The sequence below is a fragment of the Sphaeramia orbicularis genome, chromosome 19 (assembly GCF_902148855.1).
Source record: "Sphaeramia orbicularis chromosome 19, fSphaOr1.1, whole genome shotgun sequence".
NCBI classification, from domain to species: Eukaryota; Metazoa; Chordata; class Actinopteri; order Kurtiformes; family Apogonidae; genus Sphaeramia; species Sphaeramia orbicularis.
In genome coordinates this window covers 2,891,108-2,908,441 of record NC_043975.1, presented here as the reverse complement: position 1 = coordinate 2,908,441, position 17,334 = coordinate 2,891,108, and the positions used below count along the sequence as shown (strand labels likewise).

Here is a 17,334-nt window from a genome sequence, read left to right as displayed (position 1 = left end):
TGGTCTTGTTAGCTTGTTGACCAGAGATAAACCAATTAATCAACACTAATAAGAAAAAAAATGCAAGTGCAATGAGTCGACCAGAGGAATCTACAACCTGAAAGCAAAAAAAGTCAACTTGGATTAAACTTCACTTCTATTTGACTGTGACATTAGCGTCAGATTTCATTTCCCGGTCAACAAGTTAGCCGTCTGATGGTCTTGTTGGTGTAACTTCTTGATAAACCAACCAATCAGCACTAATAAGAAACTTATATCAGAAAAAAGCGAATGCGATGAGTCGACCAGAAGAATCTACGATAAAAACAACATGGATTGAACTTGGCTTTTATTTAACTTCAGCGTCATTGGCGTCCATTTCCCCGTCGTCTTCTTGTGATGCTCGGGCTTCAGGTTGGGCGTAGGTGTGGGTGGATGTGACTGGCGGGTATCGGACCCTCGTAGCGCCGGCGTTCACGCGTGTTCGGATGTGGACGTGCTATGCTGAGGGTGTCGGGTGTCGCTCCAGCTCCGTCGGGCCACGAGTGGCGCTTCCAGTGCTCCGTCGGCGTGGACTGTAGCGACGCCGAGCCTCGCTGCATCTGGCTGGCGGTTTTAAGGGGCGTTTCGCCTCGATCCTCGCCGCGACCGACCCCTATCGCATCGCCACGGAGACGGGGCTCCCAGAGGGTCATACAGCGCCATCGCTTGACCTGGGTAAGACAGGAAGAGGGGGTACACCTGAAGTCTAATGTTTAACGAAACCTGAAAAGTATGAGGTTTATAACTATGTATAAGAAAAAATGCATTTATTAGACCGAGAGCAGGGAAATACTACAACCTAAAAGAATAGAATAGAATAGAATAGAATAGAATAGAATAGAATAGAATAGAACTTTAGTGTCACTGTTACAGGAACAATGAAAGTCAGTTCAGCAGCAAATATTTAAATTGTACCAAAAAATATTGATTATATACAAAACTACAAAGAAATATTAAAATATACAAAGAGCCAACTCTATAATATAGATGGAAGAAATATGTACAACATATAATGGCTATATACAGATAATATAGGCTATATAATGGATATATACAGTTAAAACGGGATATAAGATATTTACAGTTAATATAGAATATTTAATGGGCATGTACAGTTAATATAGGATATATAATGGCTATATACAGATATTATATGGTATATAATGGCTATATACAGATAATATAGAATATATAATGGATATATACAGATAATATAGGATGTATAATGGATATATACAGTTAATATAGGATATATATTAGATATTTACAGGTAATATAGAATATTTAATGGACATGTACAGTTAATATAGGATATATAATGGATATAAACAGATATTATGTGATATATAATGGCTATATACAGATAATATAGGATATATAATGATATATACAGATAATTTAGGATGTATAATGAATATATACAGATAATTTAGGATATATAATAGATATATACAGATATTATAGGATTTGTAATGGATATATACAGATAGTATAGGATATATAATGGATATATACAGATAATGTAGGATGTATAATGGATATATACAGATATTATAGGATTTGTCATGGATATATACAAATAGTATAGGATATATAATGGATATATACAGATAATGTAGGATGTATAATGGATATATACAGATATAGGATATATAGTGGATATATACAGATATTATAGGATATATAATGGATATATACAGATAATTTAGGATATATAATAGATATATACAGATATAGGATATATAGTGGATATATACAGATATTATAGGATATATAATGGATATATACAGATAATTTAGGATATATAATGGATATATGCAGATAATATAGGAATATATAATGGATATATACAGATAATATAGGATATATAATGGATATATACAGATAATTTAAGATATATAATGGTTATATACAGATAATATAGGAATATATAATGGTTATATGCAGATAATATCGGAATATATAATGGTTATATGCAGATAATATAGGATATATAATGGTTATATGCAGATAATATCGGAATATATAATGGTTATATGCAGATAATATAGGATATATATAATGGTTATATGCAGATAAGATAAGATATATAATGGATATATGCAGGTAAAATAGTGATAAGAATAAGAATCCCAACAGATGTGGAATCAGTGCTTACTGAAGTTTAAAGTCAGATTTTTGGTTCTTACATAAAGTTGGAGAAACCAAGAGGTTATTTATGGCTTTAAATTATTCATAAATGACTCAACTATGCAGACAGAAACACAACCGTAGTCTGTGATTTCCCCATTTAGAAGATTTTTTTTTTTTTTTTGAGTATGTGCTGATATTCACAGCATTAAATCAAAATATAGAAAATGAGTTCAGTCTGTGTTTATTAAACAAGATGAACATGACAGAAAAGAGGATGATTAGTTCTATTTTTTTTTTCATATATTAATGCCTGCTGTGTTCACCTTTTTTTTCCTATTTTTAATTTTCTTTTCGGACTAAACACAGTCTGGTTAGTTGGTGTTATTTTGAGTATAAAAACCTTTTAGTTCATAATGTGTGGACATTGTTGGACTCAGCTGGTGACAGAGGTTCATTCACTGTTTTATACTTTTTTTCTGAAGTTGTGAGTGTTTGTTGAATGTGTCGTAGTAGCTCGTATTAAAATAAATAAGACAAAGTACAGATATGAGCATGAAAATGTTCTTACAAAGCCTAATGTTCATAATATAATACACTGTAGATCATGTACAGTGTTTTATCATTCACTCAAAGGTGTCTCTGTCAAACCACAGATGTTCATCTAAGTGTTTTACTTCCACACCCAAGAATTCATGAATGGAAAATAAATATTCAGTACTTAGATTTGTGAAAGCAGAATATAATACAAACATTTGACCAGTGAGATCAATCGATGTGAATGTTCCTAGTTACTGTAAACCAGTCGTCCTATAACAGTGTCTGTCCTCTAGAGTCTGAGGTAAAACCACAAAGAGCAGAATCAGAAACACTTTATTAATCTCAGAAGGGAAATTTGTGCGTTACAGTTGTTCAAACACCAGTCGCTTTTCCATTGACCCTCAAATTGCGTAAATATAACTTGAGCATAAAAATTTACCAAACGGAAAAAGGACAATTTCGCCAAAACTCTTGTTTTTAGGTGAAAGGTTTTTGCACTGGCAAGAGGTGGTTTTTAGGGTGTAGAGCAATTTTTGACAAGTTTTTGAAATTTTACAAGTGTGCCTTTCCTTTTAATGTTCCATGTTCTGATGGTTTATTACATGTAAATGGTCACAGATATCAATATAGTTCCTGTTGATCACTGATAGGAAGTCATATATGGACTTTCATTTGGGTTCATGACCTTTGACCTTGAATGACAAGGTCTACATTTGAACGATCTTCTCTGAAACTACAGGCTGGATTCATTTAACGTTTTAGATGTATCTTCCTTGGGACAATGTTTACAAAGTTTCACAGTTTTGAGAAGTTTCGATTTTTACATTTTTGACAATTTTTTCAGTTATTTCAAACGTGCCTTTACTTGTAATGGTCTATATTTTGACAGACTGACTGACTTTAATGATTCCAAACTGGGGTATTGTAGAGCAGCAGCATGACACACAGCAAAAACACAATATCAGATCAACATAGAATAGAGCCACAAACACACTATACAGAATGAGGTGGAAGGATAAAAAACAAAAATGGTACAAAAACAGTAAGATGTAATAATACACCATAATGTGCAACGTAAACTGGAAATTGTTCAGTACAATGGACAGTAAAGTGTCAAAGTGGAAATATGTGAATGACTGGATTTGAACATTAGGCAGTGGTGGGTTGGTAGGTGGTACATGGCGCGAGTTTTGTAGGGGGGTCCGGGGGCATCCTCCCCCCGAAAATTTTGAAATTTAGAACTCTCTGAAATTTCTGGCATTTTGAGGAATGAAGCACACACTACACGCACACACAGGCTAAATTTTAGGTCTAATTTTCCGTTTAAATAAGATAAATGGATTGAAGTCTCATTGTCAGCCAATGAGGGTAAGGCAAGTGATGTTGCCAGGCGGGTGTCAGACAATACCAAGGCACACAAAGGGGTGTTGATTATGTTGTTCTTATTTCCTGTCTGCAGCACTTTGCGCCAACACAAAGGAATGTATTTTTTCAAATTCAAATCTCGTTATCATTACGCTGGACGATCACACACACAAAAAAAACACCATCACGCTGGTTGAAAGACAGCATCGCAGGTCAGATCTCAGCGTTGGGGCCCCCCAGGGACAGTGTCAGGGGCGCCGATGTTCAATGACGCTAGCAAGAAACCTGAAATTCATTTTAGTTCAGGGGCCACATGTACCCCAACATTATCTCAAGTGGGCCGGACCAGTGAAATAATAACAGTAAAAAAAGTAAAATCACATTATGATAATTTTTACATCTACGTTTCCTTCAAAATCTGAGTAACATGAATAACTTGAAATGTCTTAAGAAAAGCAAATGTAATTTTAGCAGTATTCTGCCTCAAGTTACCAGTTTATCAGTTACACATGCATTCCAACTGACATTATTATCACAAATACACAAAACATCTGGTAACAGGCAGAATATTTGTAAAGTCGCATTTACTTCTCTTAAGACATTTCAGGATGTTCATATTTTTTTCAGGTTAGTCACATTTTTAGTCAAAGGATAGTTTGTTAATGTAAACATTTCATATAATTTTACTTTTTTACATTAAAACAAAGATCAAATCTGCCGTTGTCATTATTTATAGGTTATTATGAGACTATTTTACTGATCTGACCCAACTGAGATCTGTATGTGAAAACTGAATTAAAATGATTTGACACCATAGATTGTTAATATCTTCTGTGTAATTTTTGCATTTCACAAATTCATCCCAGGGGCCGGGTTGGACCCTTTGGTGGGCCGGATTTGGCCCCCGGGCCGCATGTTTGACACCTGTGGTTTAGAACATGTAAATGGTTCCAGATATCAGTCTAGTTCCTATTGATTACTGATAGAAGTCATATATGGACTGTGATTGGATGAGTTGAGTTCTCCTCCAGTCAAAGTCCCGCCCACTTCTATAGTTAGATTGATGTGCATCCAGACCACAGAACCTGAACAACCTCACACATTCACCTTTTTGATTCTTAATAGAACATGACGCTGAAGTACGGGGACACTGGTCTTATTTTTCCTACTTTTCTGGACCGCGGCTCTAAACTCCGCCCCTTGCGTCTCGGTTCTGGAGGATCCTCATCCCATCTGATCTGATGACTCCAGACAGGTGGATTTCCTCTGGGATGCTCCTCCCGCCATCTTGCTTTTAACCTTTCCTGTCGGTTCCCATCAGCGCTCGGGAAGGACGCCGTTACCCGCCGTCCCTTCGCTTTCCCGCGGTAGATACCCCGTCGCCGCTCGCCACCACCACTGCCGCCGCTGTCGTGTGCGGTTCGAGTCTCGCCACGTGGTTTTTGATTCATGCGTCTCCTTTAGGTGTTACGTAATGTGCCACCGAGGGGCCTGTTGACGAGCAGAGGGGAAGGGAGTCGAGGATGATGCCCTCGCCACGCACACATGGAGCATCGTGTTGCTTTATTTAAAGTCTGGTGTGTGTTTGCGTACGGGTGTGTGTATGTGTGTGTGTGCGTTTGGCCTTCGTCTGTTCAAGTATGCATCGACGATCATACCGTCTCCATCACATGCCTGAGTGTGAAGGAGCGTCTCTATAATCCAGCTTTTAGTCGATATGCTGACAGAGTGTGTGCGGTTACACAAAGTATCTGTCAGTTTGCATTATTTGATGTGTGTATTCAGGGTGGATGTGTGTCTTTCTGCATTGTGTCACTCTTTGTTCTGCTCTCCACTCGTTTCGCTGTGGTTTGATGTGTTTTCTGCCGTTTACAGACTAAATCTGAGGAAGAATGAACATTTACCGCAACAGAAGAAAAAGTATGATTCAGCTCTTATTGTTTATAGCAGTTATTTCCATGTATTATACTGAGTTTGTCTATTGCACAGGTGTCAAACATGCGGCCCGAGGGCCAAATCCGACCCGCCAAAGGGTCCAGTCCGGCCCCTGGGATGAATTTATGAAATGCAAAAATTACACTGAAGATGTTAACAATCAAGTCTGTTAAAATAATTTCAGGTAATTTCAGTCTGAAGTGGATCAGAACCAGTAAAATACTGTCATAATAACCTATAAATAATGAAAACTTTAAATTTGTCCCTTTGTTTTAGTGTAAAAAAAAAAAGTAAAATTACACAAAAGCATTGACATTTACAGACTAGCCTTTTACAAAAAATGTGAATAACCTGAAATGTCTTTAGAGAAGTATGTGGAATTTTCATAATATTCTCCGTTATTTAATGTTTTGTGTATTTGTAGATCCACTGTGATCTCTAAGTTGTGATTCACATGTAGAAACGATAAACTAAGACGTAACATTGTTAACATTGCACTTATTTTACTAAAGAATTTTCAGGTTCATATTTGTTTATGCTATGTTCAAGTACAATTCATAGACGTTAACATTTTTGTACCTGCATGTATCTGGGCTCCTACAGCTTCCAGTACTGTCCCATTTCACGAATCTCCACCTCGTCTGAAAGAACTGGAACTGGGCTGAACTAGGCCATATCAGCAGACAGGACGTTGTTCTAAATGTCTTACTTTAAACTAATACAGAATTTACTGGTGTAAGAATGAAAAACAGAGTCTGAGGTCGAAAGTAAGGCTTGGAAATATATTAATTCAACAGTTTTTGCTTTCTGAAAACTATGAAAAATGCTGTTTTCTTAGTGGATTAAGAAAGTCTTAGAAACAGTTATTTATTTGTTGATGATGCCATCTGTATGATTTTTTTATTTTTTTTTTATTTTTTTATTTATTTTTTTTTTTTTAGATTTTATGAACATGAACAGAAAAAAATGCAATTTTAACACAATAAGCACTGGTAGAAAACGACTTGTCTATCAGTTCAGAATTATCAACACAGTGAAAGCTTAACTAATTACAAAAGGTTAAAGGTTAACTCGCTTTATTGATCCTGTAACAAAATTTGATCTCTGCATTTTACGCATCCTAATACATACACACAGTACCTAGCATTAGCATTAGCATATTGGGAGCAGTGGGATTCCATTGAAGGCAATCAGCAACCAGTGCATTATGGGAAGTGTTTCATATATTACAGAATGATGTGGTTTAAGGTGTGACGTGAGTCCTGTTGAAAAAAAAAGTTTTACACCCAAAAGAAAGATTTCCTTCAAACTACATGAATGATTTAGTTGTAATGACTAGGGCTGTGTATTGGCAAGAATTAGGCGATACGATACAAATCACAATACTAGGATCACGATACAATATATCATGATAGATCATGACACTGTTAAAAAGACAATTTTTTGTTTGTTTCTTTTTTTAAAATGATTATTTCCTTGAAGAATTGAAGTACACACAAAATCTGCACAAATACTAAACACATTTTTATTTGATCACAACATGATCTAATGCTATATCAAAAAATGTTCCTGTGTTCAAACTTAAATTCTGTTTTACAGACATTACAGTTTCAGATCCTGTTCAACTGTTCATATTCTATTAGTTCAGAACTAACATCAGAACAGTATTTTTGTGCAATCCCAGCAATGGAACAAACATTATTTAATTAAAGAGTGTTAAATAAGAATAAATAAAATATAAACAAAAAAGAAAAACTAAAAACATAAAATGAACCTCCACAATATCTGCATTGGAATAAACACCTAAAAATATTGATACAGTACTTTTGAATATCGATACAGTATTGTGAAATGAAATATGGTGACATATTGCAGAACCCATATTTTCTTACACTCCTAGTAATGACACCGCTGCAAATCCCGAGTCCTCTATTCAACTGAGGTCGTACAGTTGGGCCTTTAGCGGCGTTGGATCGGTCAGATTTTGGCGTTTCACACTGGTGTCCACCGTCCTGTCCACCACCTCACCTCAGTGTAAACAGCCTCGTCACATGACCAGCAATCCAACACAACAATGGGCGCTGCACACATCCTCCACACACTGGCACAGATATGATGACACCGAGCTTTGGGGCTTCGCACAACAACACTCAGCAACACACCCACAGACCGACACACAGAAATGTCAGTGGGCAGGGATCCTCGGAGGGCTATTTTCACTCTGTTTGTGCAGTGACGGTGGAATAATATATGTTACATAACGCCATAGGAGTCATAAAAAAAGCTGCGAATCCACCACAGATCATGATCCGATAACACACTCGCTAACAAGCTATTATTTGTTTCAACATCAGATGGAAAAGTCAACCTCTGCTGGCATCCAGGGATCTAATCTGATTGGCTCCTCTCTCTGGAAAGTGGAAAGTCTCCGCCCTGGCGTTTCTTGGAACTATTCTTAGAGGCGGAGGTTTCCCCAAATCACATCTATGAATGGGCTCGGCCGTCCACTTCCTGTCTTAAGAAACAGACTTCCTGTTGTTTGTGTGACTGGCTGATGCAGAGGTTCGTGTGTCGATGATAACCCACTCCTATCACCTCTGGGTCGGGTTGAACAGGTTCTGTATGATGAATAAAAGGGGTTTTCCTGATTTTTTGGTTTAGAATTCCAATCCATGATCACGTCTTATTAAATATAGGCGAGTTACAACCAAACTACGACCACTTTTCCTTTAGTTTCTCTGCTTTCTGGAGGATTATTAACTCACTGGCCATCAGCTACTATGAAGATGTTGTGGTTGTTGTCATCCTCGTCTTCTTCAGCATCTTATTTGTCATCTTCTTCTTCTTTGTCGTGTTCTTCGTCATCTTCTTTGTCATCTTCTTCGTCATCTTTGTTGTGTTCTTCGTCGTCTTCTTTGTCATCATCTTCTTCATCTTTGTCGTCTTCTTCTTCGTCTTCTTTGTCGTCTTCTTCACAGTGTTCTTTGTTGTGTTCTTCGTCGTCTTCTTTGTCGTCGTCATCTTCGTCATCGTCTTTGTCGTCATCTTTGTCATTGTTTTTGTCGTCGTCTTTTTCGTCGTCTTTGTCTTCGTCGTCTTTGTCGTCGTCTTTGTCGTCGTCTTTGTCGTCGTCTTTGTCGTCGTCTTCGTCGTCTTTGTCGTCTTCGTCGTCTTCGTCGTCTTCGTTGTCTTCGTTAGCCATTTCTTCAGACATCTTCTCTGACAAAACTATTGGTCGGATCCATTTCAAATTTTTTATATATCATGCTTGGGACGATGTCTTCAAAGTTTGATTACAGCGTTTTGAATTTTTGAAAAATTTTTGAAATATAACATTTTTTTACATTTCCTTCTATAATGGTACATATGTTAATGGTTTATATCATGTAAATGGTTACAGATATCAATCTAGTTACTATTGATCACTGACAGGAAGTCATATATAGACTTTCATTTGGGTCCATGACCTTTGACCTACCTTGAAGGGTCAAACACAAGGTCACCAATGTCTACATTTCAACGCTCTTCTTCTCTGAAACTACTGGTCGGATTCATTTACAATTTTATATGTAGCTTTGTTGGGTCAATGTCTGCAAAGTACAGAAGAAGATTAGGGCCATTGGAAAAAATAATTTACAATTAAGGTCCAATATATATTTTTTATTATAATTTCGAGAAAAAAGTCCAAATTCTGAGAAAAAAGTTAGAATTCAGACTTTTTTTCTTAGAATTCTGATTTTAATCTCAGAGCAATAATTAAAAATAAATAAATAAACAGTCACACTTCTGAGAAAAAAGTCAGAATTCTGAGATTAAAGTTAGAATTTTTCTCAGAATTCTGACTTTTTTTCTCAGAATAATAATAAAAAAAATATATTGGACCTTAATTTTTTTTTTCCCAGTGACCCAAATCTTCTTCCGTAACAAAGTCTATTCACAGTTTGTTTGTTTGGTTTGTTTTTTTGACAAATTTGAAATATTTATAATTTTTACCTTTCCTTCTAATGGTCCATATTTTAATGATTTATAACTTGTAAATGGTTCCAAATATCAGTCTAGTTCCTATTGATCACTGATAGCGCAAAAACTTTTAATCGAAAAATTAGACTTTTGGTGAAATTGTTGTTTTTCCTTTAGGTAAATTCTTATGCAGAAGTTATATTTGCACGGTTTGAGGGTCAATGGAAAAGCGACTAATGTCTACAGAGTTTGGTCACAGTTTTCAGAAATTTTGATGACTGAATTTTTACTGAATTTTTGAAATATTCAGATTGTGCCTTTCCTTCTAATGGTCCATATTTTGATGGTTTAGAACATGTAAATGGTTCCAGATATCAGTCTAGTTCCTATTGATCACTGATAGAAGTCATATATGGACTGTGATTGGATGAGTCGAGTTCTCCTCCAGTGAAAGTCCCGCCCACTTCTGTTGTTAGATTGATTTGCATCCAGACCACAGGACTGAAGCATAGAACAGAACCTGAACAACCTCACACATTCACCTGGTATTACAGAACATGACGCTGACATGCAGGGACACTGGAACTATTTTTTGGCTCTACTCTGCTTTTATTTGTGGTTGAACTGGTTTAGCCTGGTTTAGCCTTGGTGTTTTGATGTGAAACTCTGGCTGGATTCCACCTCCTGTACCCACAGATCTGTCCGTGGATGTTTGTAGTCCCACTCTTGTCTTTGTCTATTGTTCATATGATTTTCCAGGTTAGTGTTTATGAGGCCTAATAAGTTCCTGTTGTTCCGTGACTGTTATTAATAGACAGCGTTTATTTTTAACTCCACCATTGTTGGCCAGAGGTAATAAATGTGATTATAGGTGAGGCCGTTGAGGGGAAAATGGCGTTTCCTCCTTAGAGAGAGGAAGTCTGTGAGAAATCCCTGGCATTGGTGGAATTCCGCCCTGGTTGTGCTCAGTGACTAAAGCCACGCCCACAGCGTCCTCCCACGCTTCCCCTCGGACGAATCCACCTATAGATGGACCCGCGCTTTCACAACATTCGCTCCCTGGACATGAAACTGCGAGCGTACTCCAGGATTTACATGGTGAAGTTTTACATGGTCAACTCTCCTCAACAGGCTAAAGGGCGGAGAGATGGCATGGTGTCGTCCAATGAGAACAGACGGCGGCCTCTGTCGTCGGGCGAGGTGGAGGGCGTGTCGTGGCAGGGCCCGCGGACCATCTTCCTCCAGAAGAACTTGCAGGGGTTCGGCTTCACCCTCCGCCACTTCATCGTGTACCCGCCGGAGTCGTCGCTGCACAGCCTCAAGGTAAAGTCGAAACGTTCCTTAATGAGCCGAATATTGGCACTAATGTCACAGCGGTTCGTTCATCTGTCAGGTTCGACTGAGTCTGCTGCCTGTTCTTCATAAGGTCACGTACAAGGTTCTAATAGTTTTGGATTTTTCATTATAGTTTAGTTTTATTTAGAACAACGGCGACTAAAAACTTGACAAAATAATAAATAAGGTGGAAATGAAGTTAAAAAAAAAAAAAAAACTAAAATGAGCAACAAAATGAACAAAAAAAGTCAAAGTGATCAATAAAATGAACAAAATGAATAACAAATCAACAAATTAATAAGTAACATGAACAATATAAGCCACAAACTGGACAAAATTGAAGAAAAAGTCATTAAATAGTCAACAAAATGAGCAAAAAAGAAATAAGATAATAAATAGTATGAATAAAATGAGCGAAATGAATTAAAAATGAACAAAATAAGGATGGAGACACTGGGTTTATATATACATATATATATATATATATATATATATATATATATATATATATATATATATATATATATATATATATATATAAAATGAACGACTAAAATTTTCCGTCATTGACAGATTTTTTTTTTTTTTAAATGATGGAAAATTCTGAAGGCCGTCTGTCATTTTGACAGATTAAAATACTGAAGGTAATCTACCAAAGACAGTTTTCACACAACACTGTGAACAGAACCTGCTGCAGGATGGCTGGTCTGTCTGTGAGCAAGGCATCAAACATTCTATAACAGCATCCACCTGTAAAGAACCAACAGCACCACTGTTCACAACTACACTGAATACAACAGCAGTACTGCAGTCACATGACTCACTGTTAGTCCACCTGTAGTAGACCCCCTGTCCAGTTAGTCCACCTGTAGTAGACCCCCTGTCCAGTTAGTCCACCTGTAGTAGACCCCCTGTCCAGTTAGTCCACCTGTAGTAGACCCCCTGTCCAGTTAGTCCACCTGTAGTAGACCCCCTGTCCAGTAAGTCCACCTGTAGTAGACCCCCTGTCCAGTTAGTCCACCTGTACTAGACCCCCTGTCCAGTTAGTCCACCTGTAGTAGACCCCTGTCCAGTAAGTCCACCTGTAGTAGACCCCCTGTCCAGTTAGTCCACCTGTAGTAGACCCCCTGTCCAGTAAGTCCACCTGTAGTAGACCCCCTGTCCAGTAAGTCCACCTGTAGTAGACCCCCTGTCCAGTTAGTCCACCTGTAGTAGACCCCCTGTCCAGTTAGTCCACCTGTAGTAGACCCCCTGTAGTAGACCCCCTGTCCAGTTAGTCCACCTGTAGTAGACCCCCCTGTCCAGTTAGTCCACCTGTAGTAGACCCCCTGTCCAGTTAGTCCACCTGTAGTAGACCCCCTGTCCAGTTGGTGTCAGTGTGCATATTAATCAGTCAGTGTCCAGTCTTGTGTCGTAGTCTAGCTGACCCTAACCCTAACCCTAACCCTAGCCAAAATCAGATGCTACTTTGCTAGTGCAAACTGTGCAGACATCTGAGTCTCCTTAGTTCTTTTAAAGCCCAGTAAATGTGATGACATTGATAAAGGCAGTGAAAAAAGAGGGACTGATATGGTAAAGGATGAAGGACAAGCAAGGAATACTGCAGTTCTTCTTTCATTTGGTGTGTTATGTGAACACATTTTCTACCTTTCATGTTATTTGATGGCATGTAAATTTGTTTCCAAATCTGTGCTTCACAGAACCTGAACCCTAACCCTCAGTTCATGGGATTGGACACCTCATGAACAAACACAAGGAAAGCTTAGAATGTCTACAGATAACACATTAATTAAAATTTGAGTATATAATTATGTGAGTCGTGATATCACGTTGGTTTATCAGCCAGCAGCAACTACAGCTGCTGCATCAGTGAGATGTTTTTGAACATTAAATACTACTAAATATATCTCATTATCAGTAAAAAATAAAAATTTGAAATGACGGATAATAATATGTTATGACGGAATTTTTACAACCCTGTCCGTCAAAATGACAGACAATAAAAATGTCTAGCACAACCTCTGCTCTACACATAAAAACCTGACATAAACTCATCATATATCAATATATTTTCTGTATAAATGTCTTAAATCACTTCTTTAGCGCTGTAGTCCATGGCACTGACAGGAGAATGAACCCATATGTACCTGAATTTACACAATGATTGTCTAAATAACGTATTCACAGATGTACACTGTTGTATTTGCTGTTAAATCACTAAAAAGGACCGTGTGGAACCTGTTAAACTTTTTCCTCCTCTGACTTTTCACCCACGCAGACTTGACTTTACATGAATGATTCTGTCCTGGTGTTTTTGATCCGTACTCTCTTAGTATTTCTGTAACTTACCCATTTTCCATCCGCCTTCTGAGACTCATTTTTAGTCGACGTGCACCACAGGAAATAAGCTGAATAAATGTACAAAGGAAACAAAAAGTGTTGCATAACCAGGAAATCACAGTGGTGTCGATTCACAGCGGACTAATATTATAACAGGACGTCTGTGGACGCTGAAATACACCAACGAACAGTGGAATTTATACTGTACAAGTTATATACCTGACAGATTAGCACGGAATTAACACAAATGAACCAACAACAATAATAAAAAATTACAAACCCAGAGTTAATGCTAGTTCTATGTGAACACGACTGACTGGTTAGAAAAGACATGAGCTAACCGTCACTTTTAGACACTGAGGCTGAATTCACACCTGAAAAGTACTTTGGTCCACTTATCTGATTCGGATCGAATGCGGACTTTATTTTTTCGTTTAGGTCGGATCGCATTCTCATTACACGTTTTTGCTAGTGGACCAAAATGTGTGAACAGAAGCACACATGTGACGAACTGCGCTGGCATTGGACAGAAAAGTTGGGGGCGGGGTTAATCAGAGACAGCCGGTGTTGATGAAAACAAACATGGAGGTCGTACATGCAGTTATCGTTTTTGAATCTGTGTTCTGTTTTTACAGACGCACATTTACAAAAATAATGTTCACTGTCCAGAACAGCTGATTCAGAGCCAGTTTCATAATATGGACACCTGACCTGACCAAATGTCAGTGAGACATTCCGTGTCCTCATTGGTCCACATCTGTCCTCGGCTCATGGCTGCTGCTGTTAGCTCTGACTACCCATGAGGCTCGGCTGCTTCCAGCTTCTACGGTGGTTCATCGAACACAAAAAGGTGCATGGTTCCTTGGTTTGTTTGGGCTGGAGGCTGATTATACTCACACCAGAAGTGAACCGGCCCAGAGTCTGTTTGGAACCGGACCCAGACCACCTGTTTTAGATGGTCCTGGTCTGCTTGTTTGATTCGAATCAGAGTTCACATGTTTGTATTCACACTGAAAAAAAAAAAGTCTGGACTTTCCTGGGAAATGAACTGAGGTCCATTTTAAACGGACCAAATGAAGTAGGTGTGAATCAAGGTTATAATAGTTTAGGATTTTTCATTCTAGTTTAGTTTTATTTCGTTTTGACTTTTTTCTGTAATTCAGTTAGTTTTAATTAGTTTTTAGAGCAGGTTTTCTAGTTTGTATTAGTTTTCTTTTTTTTCTAAATGCATAGTTTTAGTTTAGTTTTATTTTTTTTTATATCTTTTCTCTTCTTCTCCGTCGTATTCAAATAAATCCCAGACAGGACTCTGCTGCTTTCTCCCAACTTTAGTCTCCATGTTTCCAGGTAGAGTAGACTCTAAACCACAAGTGAACACAAGTGATGAACCATGAACTGTCGTATGGTGCCTCCAGCTAAAACTGCTAGAGTGAAATAAATCAATTTCATATTTTTTATTTATTTTTATATTTTAGTTTTGTAAGCACACAATACAGTTTCAGTTGGTTATCGTTCTTTCTTTTAATTACAGTTTTTATTTATTTCAGTTAATGAAAATGTTTTTTCTATTCTAGTTTTCATAATTTCGTTAGTTTTCATCAATGATAATAACCTTGGTGTGAATACGCCCAAATTTAACAGGAAATTTTACATTGTTATTACTGTTTTTTTTTTACATTTCACTTCAGGGACACCCACTGCTGTTGTGAAGCTCATTTACCTTTTCCCTACCTCCTGAAACTTTCACAAACTTTGTTTTGAGGGGGCAGAACATTTGTTTAATAGGGCATTGATACATCGGGACTGTAGCTTGTAAATGTGGCTTTCCTGTTTTTAACTTCATTTCCCATCATGCAGCGTGCTACTGCGCTTCTGTAATTGTATGAAGGCAGTTGTATTCCAAAAAGACTAATATCTCTGAAAATATTGGTCCTATGAACTTGCAGAGTTCTTTACTGTGGAGATGGGACTGTTCCTCTACTGTAGGTTCCAAACTGACCACGTAAAAACATCTACATTTGTCAGAATTGTGCAGATACACACACACACACACACACACACACACACACACAGACGGTCCGAGCCCTTCCAGTATTATTATATAGATTGTAGTGCTCTGACCCACTTTAGATCATATTGGTCTGAATGTGGACTAATTTATTAACATTTTAGAGTTTACAACAGGAAAAAATTTTAACCCCAAAAATATTCTGATAATAAACATGTATTATGCTTTAAATACCACACTATGCATATTTATTTCTTTATTCAGCAACAGTGCATGTACATGTAAATGGACCGCTTTTGTCAGATTTTGGTTGAATTGTCCACAAAAATTACAAAACAACACAAGCAACATGCATGGTACGACAACACGACAGAATATAGAAGGTGAATCCTAAAGTCTGTCTTTAAAGCTACAGTTCAGTGCTTTAACTGTGGGGTTTTTTTTTTTTTTTTTTTTTGGTCAAATGAGTGAATAACAGAAGAACAGATTATTCCAGAGGAGTAAACAGACTAATCAGATCCACTGCTGGTAATAATGGACAATAATGAGTCTATGAAAGCAGGCGAACTAATACTAGAGTAACACAGATTTAATGGGGTTTATAATGAGGAACATATGAGCATGTATATGAATAAAGCACAGACAATACGTACAAATAATCAGATAAATTAAGGTTAAAAAAGAATCAGATAGACCTAAAACCAACCAACAAGAACAGGTTTGGTAAATATTTGTTGGATTTAATCACTGATTTGAGCAAATAACTTTTTTTTAATTTTGCATCATTTTCATTTTGTTACTTTTTTGTCTTGTTTTTCGCATTTTTTTCATCTTGTGTTTTTCTTCACTGTTTTCCTCCTGTTGCATTCTTTTGTTGTTTTCCTTTTTCCATATGTATCCTTTAACCTGCATAAGTGTTCAGGAGGCGATAGTGGCTCTGCTGCCCCACGGCCTCATGGGTAACGTAGTTGTTGTGCAGGACACAGGCTGGTGGCTTTTATACGAGTCAGGAATGAGTGGAGTCAGCAAAGCAGCAGATGGATAGAAGCTGGTGGGACAGACAGACAGACAGAAGGACAGACAGGGAAATGTACTGAGGTGGAAAGAGACGGTTTATGAAATGTTCAGTTTGACAGTGAACTGAGTCGTCATAGTAACATCAGCCCAGTCCCTCAGACCTGGTCCTGGACTGGACTCAGACCCAGGCCTGGACTGTAGTGGTGGGTTAAATATGGGCGGAGCAGCGCCCCCCTGTGGTCTTCATCATGTGTGCTTTGTGTTTCTCCACAGGATGAAGAGAATGGAAACGCAACTGGAAAAGGTGAGTTTGTGTCTGTTTATGTTGTTTATCTGTTTATGTTGTGTATCTGTTTATTTTATGTATCTGTTTATGTTGTGTATTTTTATGTTGTTTATGTCGTTTATCTGTTTATGTTGTTTATCTGTTTATGTTGTTGTTGGACGTTGCTGAACGGTCCATTTAACCCTTGGTGTTCCTGTATCTGCAGGTTGTCCACGGTCCCGTCTGGAGCCGATGGACACCATCTTTGTAAAGAGCGTAAAAGAAAACGGTCCGGCCCAGATGGCAGGACTGTGTACAGGTACCAGAACCACAACCAGAACCAGGACTGAACCAATGATCCATCATATTACAGCATCATTTATATACATATATAGTTTAAAACTATAAATAAACATCT

At 37.7% G+C, this 17,334-nt stretch overlaps 1 pseudogene; it reads left to right on the top strand.

Moving 5' to 3' along the window:
• Positions 1-480: 480 nt before the first annotated feature.
• LOC115439267 (rho GTPase-activating protein 23-like) overlaps positions 481-17,334 on the top strand; it is a 40,215-nt pseudogene continuing 23,361 nt past the window's right edge.